Source organism: Canis lupus, chromosome 11, assembly GCF_048164855.1.
Source record: "Canis lupus baileyi chromosome 11, mCanLup2.hap1, whole genome shotgun sequence".
NCBI classification, from domain to species: domain Eukaryota; kingdom Metazoa; phylum Chordata; class Mammalia; order Carnivora; family Canidae; genus Canis; species Canis lupus.
In genome coordinates, this window is record NC_132848.1 from 71,404,156 (window position 1) to 71,411,348 (window position 7,193).

Consider the following 7,193-nt stretch of genomic DNA (forward strand, 5'->3'; position numbering starts at 1 on the left):
GCTCCTTGCTGGCTCATTTGGTGGAGCATGTGACTCTTGATCTCTGGGTTATGAGTTGCAGCCTCATGGTGGCTGTAGAGGTTACTTTAAAAAAAGAATTCTAGAATTACTATCCTTAGATACAAATGTTTTTACGAGCATTTTTAGCCGGATTTTAAATCCTTATTGCATCTGAAACTTCATTACCTATTGTAGTTTTTTCAAAACTTTCCTGTCAAGTTCATTTCCTATAAAGAAAATAATAGTAATGTGAATGCATTGCATAATCGTGTACAGAACACCTTGGTTTAGTTAGTCCTTATGAGACAGAGCAAGTGCTATTATCTCCATTTCCCAGATGAGACAGCTGAGCCTTCGGACCATAAAAGCAGAAAATACTGGTACTTATGCTACCTTAGTTGCTCAACTTGTATTGCACAAGTGTCACTACCTCCAGGTGGTTGTTTCACTTGGAGTTTTTGCCAACCGAGCTAAATAATTCCTCCTATACCCCTACTTACCAAAATACTGCGTATCTCTGAATTATCCACAATAAGGATTATTTCTGACCACATTTGTGCATACTTAAGGAAGGCAGACCAAACTGTGGTTTTAATAAGGAAGTTAAAACTTCTGAGATAAAATAATATACCCAAAGCCAAATTACAGACTTTTAGATTGTCGTCTTTGTGAGGTAATGGAGATTTGACTCCAGATCCTCATAGCAGCATAGTTTGTAAAGAAGTGAGAATACCTCATAGGCCGATAGGTGCACTCTGCATGAGCTAACACCAAGAAGTGGAAGAGGAAGACATCCGAAAAGCCAGAGGTAAGACACCTATGATCCTAAGGGAAGTCTTGTTTTTGTTTAAGATTTTTTACTTATTTTAAGAGGAAGAAAGAGCATGAGCAGGAGGGAGGAGCAGAGGGACAGGGACAAGCAGACTGCACTGAGCGTGGAGCCTGACACGGCTCATCCTGACGACCCTGAGATCATAACCTGAGCCGAAGTCCAGGGTCGGGTGCTGACCCAACTGAGCCCCTCAGGCACTCCAGGAAGTTCTAGTTCAAAATAACTTATCCACCAGATCATTTGATTCTGTGCAAATACCAAACACGGATGGAGCATCTTTCTCTTCCTCTAACAAGCTGCTGCTTGTCAGACATAAATTGTGCCGTGTCTTCTGTTTTTAAGTATTTAGATGTTCGGGTACTCTGGGGCTCAATTCTTGGACTCTCCGTTGTCTCCCTTTTTGAGTCCTCAGTGTGGCTTCAAACGTCTTCTGTGGCTCTCCAATTTGTACTTCCAGCCTGGCCCTTTGACTGAATTGCAGGCTTGTGCAGTCGTGCAGTGATGTGCCCAGAGGAGTAGACCCCTCAGAGCTCGGTTTAGCGGAGTTGTCCTCTGCTGCCCAGCCTTCCCGGCGGCTTCCCCGTCTCAGTAAGTGGCCCATCCTCACCCCTGGCTCAGACTGAATCCTTAGGGTCATCCTTGACTCCTCTTCCTCATTCCCCACGTTCATGAGCAAACCTTTTGGCTCTAATCCCGGAGTATATGAATAAAGTCCAGCGTTGGGGTACCTGGGTGGTGCGGTCGATGGAGCTCTGATTCTTGATTTCGGCGCAGATCATGATCTCAGTGTCGTGAGATGGGAGTCCAGCATCGGGCTCCACACCCAGCGCAGAGTCTGCTTGGGATTCTCTCCTCCCCTCTGCCCCCCCCGCCCACACACACACTGAGCATGTGCTTTCGCACTCTCCCATTTAAAATAAATAAATATGGGATCCCTGGGTGGCGCAGCGGTTTGGCGCCTGCCTTTGGCCCAGGGCGTGATCCTGGAGACCCAGGATCGAATCCCACGTCAGGCTCCCGGTGCATGGAGCCTGCTTCTCCCTCTGCCTGTGTCTCTGCCTCTCTCTCTCTGTGACTATAATTAATAAATAAATAAATAAATAAATAAATAAATAAATAAATAAATAAATAAATAAAAATAAAAAAATTTTTAAAAAATAGAATGAAGTCCAGCCCTTAACTTAGTGCCCAATAAATAAATAAATAAATAAATAAATAAATAAATAAAAATAAATAAATAAATAAAAAATTTTTTAAAAAATAGAATGAAGTCCAGCCCTTAACTTAGTGCCCAAGCCTGTATAGTCTGAACCATGGCTTCTGCCCTTGGCCTTGCTGTTCCTTGAGAACACGTGTGAATCTACCTCAAAAGTCTCCCACTTGCTCTTGCTCCCCCACCTCCACCCCGATTTGCATGGGTAGCTTTACATCTCTGCCCAAAATAAGGTCAATCTTGACCAGCCTATCCTAAAGGGCAACCCCACTTCCCTCTCTATCCCTTTACCCTTACTTATTTTAACATTTAAAAAATTGAGATAAAGTTCACACAGCACAAAATTCACCCTTTCACAGAGGTACCATTTCAGTGAGTTTTAGTATATTTAGTTATGTATCAACACTAATTCCAAAAAACTGTCATCACTCCAAAAGACCCCATCAAGAGTACTCCGTAACCTTCCCTGCCACCCTCATTCCCCACCCCTGAAATCACTAATGTCCATTTTGTTTCTAAAGATGTGGCTAAAAAAAAAAATAAAAAAATAAAAAAAAAAAATAAAAAAAAAAAAATAAAGATGTGGCTAATTCTGGACGTTTTATATAAAAGGAATCATACCGTATATGGCCTTTTATATCTGGTTTCTTTCACTTAACATTCATGTTTTCGAAGTTTGTTCAAATTATAGCATGTGTCAGTACTTCATTCCTTTTTTATGGTCAATTAATATTCTGTGAATATCACATTTTTATAATTCAGTTGATAGGCATTTGCATTTCACTTTTTGGGTTTTATAAATAATGACGCTATGAACATAAGTAGTCAAGTTTTTGTATGAACATATTTTTTGTTCTCTTGGGTATATAAATAGGAATGGAATTGCTGGGTCCTATCCTGTTTGACTTTTTGAAGCCCTGTCAACTGTTTTCAAGAGTAGCTGTACTGTTGCATGTTCCCACTGGCATATGGGAGGCTTCCAGGTTCTTCATGTGCTCTGCAGTCTCCTTGTCCTAAGGGCAGTTCCCCTGCCTGCCACGCTGTACTCAGGTATTCCCGTCTGGATCTGACACTAGGCATCCAGCCCTGAGATTCGGGCTTCCGTCCCCCGCTGCTGGAGCCCCAGCCCCACACAGTGACTGGCACAGAGTAAAGCACCCATTAAACACCTGCTCAACCCATGAAAATTGTTCAGTGACCTTTGTTTTCTTGATCTTTTTCTTTTTTGATTTTTACAAAAGATTTTCTTTATTTGAGAGAGAGATGGCATGAGCGGGGAGCTCAACGCGGGGCTTGGCCCTAGGACTCAGGATCATAACCTGAACTGAAGGCAGATGCTTAACCAACTAAGGGACCCAGGTGCCCCAACCACTTCCTTTGATCTTTTATGTTAACTTTTAGTTACCCACGTAATAAATGGACACATAATAAATGGACACATTTCTCCCATAAAAATTTTAAAACATGACAAAGCTAGACCCCTTTTGTACAGTCCGACCGTCCTGGTCCTATTGCCCCTTCTTCACTGTGAAGCCTTTGCAATGTATCCTTCCAGACCTCTGTCTATGGACCTGTGTAACGTTGCAAATGAGGAAAGTACATCATTTGGGCTTTTTTTTTTTTTTACATAAATTATACGCTATAGGAACATTTTACAGCTTATTTAACACTGCCTTGGAGATCTTTCCATGCCAATATATATACCTCTACTTTTTTTTAACTGCTACCATAAGTATTTTGTGGAATGTACTACCACTGTTTAGCTGTTGCTCTGTTTTTAAAATCACAAATATTCATGGAGTAGCTAATTTTTGGAAAGCAGCATTTTTAAAGGTTTTTAGAGCTTAAGATCATGATACTAGATCATCCAATAATATGATATTGGAGCATCCAAAGTAGCCACAAAGAAGGGGATTAATATGGAAGTAGCAAATTTCAGTCCTTTTTACACTTTAAAGAATGAAATCCACACCTCAGACATGTAAGAGCAAAATACATTTTAATGTCATAGCAGTTAGATGTCAAGCTCGGTTACAAATAATTTTTTAATTCCCACAATTTTGGAACTTTTTAGACAGTTAAGGATACAACAGTAGTCTTTCTGCCGCTCTGAGGGATTCACTGAAGAGGCATCTCCACGTCACAGTTCGCATAGCATTTAATGACCCTGCGACTTGGCATTGGCATCTACCTACTATCCTATGCCTCTGGGACATAAGCCCCTCACAGGAAAAAGGCTGGGTCTTAGCCTTCTGAAAGACGCAGTAAAAATTATCTAGCAAGTATAGTATCTACTGTGTTTATGCATCCCCATTTTCAGCATTTTCTTTCTCCTTCCCAATTCTATTAGTTTATCTTGATGTCTGTTTGAAAATGTGAATGATTGTTGGACAACCCATGTTTATGCATAACTTTTTATTTAAAATTCTGGTCACAAAACAATTTCAAACATTCTGGAATTCCCAATTTTTATTTTTGGGTTTGTGCCTAGTGGTCAATGCTTTTATAATGCCTTTGAGGCACAAGGTGCTACGGGTCACCACTTATACCTTGTTTTAGGATTTCCACTTTTCTTCAAAACCTATACTTTTAGGTTATCTTCACTAGGCATTGTGTACATTTGTGTAAAATAATCTCTAGAAAAACAAAACAAAATTTTTGTTCTATACTACTTGATGTCCAGTAGATGGCACCAAATACCCTTTGAAGTTCATGATACTAATTCCTACTTGGTGTTCCTGGCTATTTGATAATTTCTTCCACCACTGCCAGGGAATAGAAAGAGTCCGTTCTTTCATCTAATTCTGTGATTATTATACAACCTAGTATTTTTGTCCATGGTTTAAGATAAACCTGTTGGTGGGTATCTGGCTGGCTCAATCAGAAAAGCATGAAACTCTTGATCTTGGGGTTGTAAGTTCAAGTCCCATGTTAGGTGTAAAAATTAAGAATAAAATGTTTTTAAGAAATGTTTTTAAAGATAAACCTGTTGGTGTTTAAATTATTAATTTGCTATTTCTGCCTCAGATTTCAACCTTTTATCCTTCTTCTGTGTGGTTTTCAATCACATTGATTCAAGGAGAAGGATCATGGTATTGAAATAAGACTGGGCTGAAAGAAAATTAAGGATAAGAGAAAGAATAAAGAAATATGCTGAATGTTTATGATAAAACACAGAGAAAATATAAAAGTATATAAAATCCAAATTTAAGATAAGGAAGTCAGTGTTTTTACTATTGTTAGTTTTAGTACTTTAGTAGAATTCATTTCATTGACTTTCAAATTTGTTTTATAAATAACTTGCAATTAAGAAATACTCGTTAAAAATGTTATATCCCCATTCTCATTTCTCTTTGTGCTTTCTTTAAAACCTTTATCTTGAGTGTATTAGCTTTCATAAAGAATAAGCTTTTATTCAGTTTACCATCAAAACCAGGAAATGTTCCCTATACGCCAGGCATGGTCTATAACATTTATTCTAGTTGTTAGTTCTGTTGACTTTATTTAATTTTAATGGATTTGTCAACCATTAAAAAGGACATGTTCAAAAAAATTCCCATCATGATTACATTTACATGTTTTTCTTCTTCTTCCCCCCACTGTTTGGGGGTCAGAGTTTGTGAGTCAGTCTGGAAATCTATTTCTTTTTTCTTTTTCTTTTTTTTTTTTTTTTTTTTTTTTTTGGAAATCTATTTTTTTACTCCTGTTGAAAGCAAGTGTTTAGGGATCCCTGGGTGGCGCAGAGGTTTGGTGCCTGCCTTTGGCCCAGGGTGTGATCCTGGAGACCCAGGATCGAATCCCACATCGGGCTCCCGGTGCATGGAGCCTGCTTCTCCCTCTGCCTGTGTCTCTGCCTCTCTCTCTCTCTCTGTATCTGTCATAAATAAATAAAATATTAAAAAAAAAAAAAAAAAAAAAAGAAAGCAAGTGTTTATATGGTTCCAGGCGAAACACATCTGGGTTCAGTCTCCATCTCTGGCTAAATGGATGACAAGGAAAGTCATTTAGCGTCTCTGGGTCCGTTTCCTTGTATGCAAAATGTAGATAATTAACCTACCTAATGGGGTTGCACGGAGGACTAGTGATAATGCACGTGAAACAGTAAAGCTCTTATTTTCATGTATTGGCAACAGTAAACTTTTTTTTTTAAGCTGTATGGAATCTGTCCAAGCTGACCAAGACATTTATTCTTCCTTTTTAAAATGCAGATGTCAGTATATTAACAGGGTAACTTGGGCCTCCAGCCGGCTCTCCTCTCAAAAATCTTGATAGGGCTTAAATCCTTAATTTTTTTAGTTCCATATATTTCTATTGGCACCGCCCCCCCCCCACAAACCCCATCCATAGTCTTGAGCAGAGAAAGCTTTTTTTTTTTTTTTTTTTTTTTTTTCTTAAACGTTTTCATCGACAATTAAAAGGGAAGGAAAGACCCTGAACGAGACTGAGGTCAAAGAACGTCGTGATAGGACGCGGGTCATCCCGCAGGTGCAGGGCGCCCGGGGCGGGGGCGGGGGCGGGGGCGCGAGCCACGTGGCGCCCGCGGGGGCCCGGCCCCTCCAGGCCGCCGGCGCCCTCGCTGCGGGGGATGCGCGGCGGCGCCCAGGTCCGCGGCGGCCGGTGAGTCAGCGCCGCGCCCGGGGCAGCCCCGCAGCCGGCGCGGCCCGGGGAGCTCGGGAGCTCGGGAGCTCGGCCGCTCACCGCCTCCCGGGTCCGCCGGGCCGGCGAGGTGACGTCACCGGGGCTGGGCGGTCTCGGCGGCTCCGCCAATGGGAGGCCGGCAAGGCGGCTCGCTGCCCCCGCTCCGGCCAATGGCGGCAAGGCAGAGCGGGGCCGTCGGCGTCGGGCCAATGGGCAGCGGGCAAGGAGCACGAGGCGGAGTCGCGAACCCGGCCGCCAATTGGGAGGAGGGGGCGGAGCCCGGGCCTTGTCAAGCGTGACCAACCAGAGAGAGGAGCGGACCCCAGGGGGCGGGGCCGCGGCGCGTCTCCCCAATCGGGCAAGGCCGGGGGCGGGGCGTTCTTCCGGGCGCCCAATGGGGAGCGCGGCCGGAGCGGGCCTGTCAAGAGCAGGGCCTGGGGGCGGGGGGATGGTGAGTCGGAGATAAACACTCGGCGGCGGTGGCGGCGGCGGCTCTTCCCCGGCTGCTGT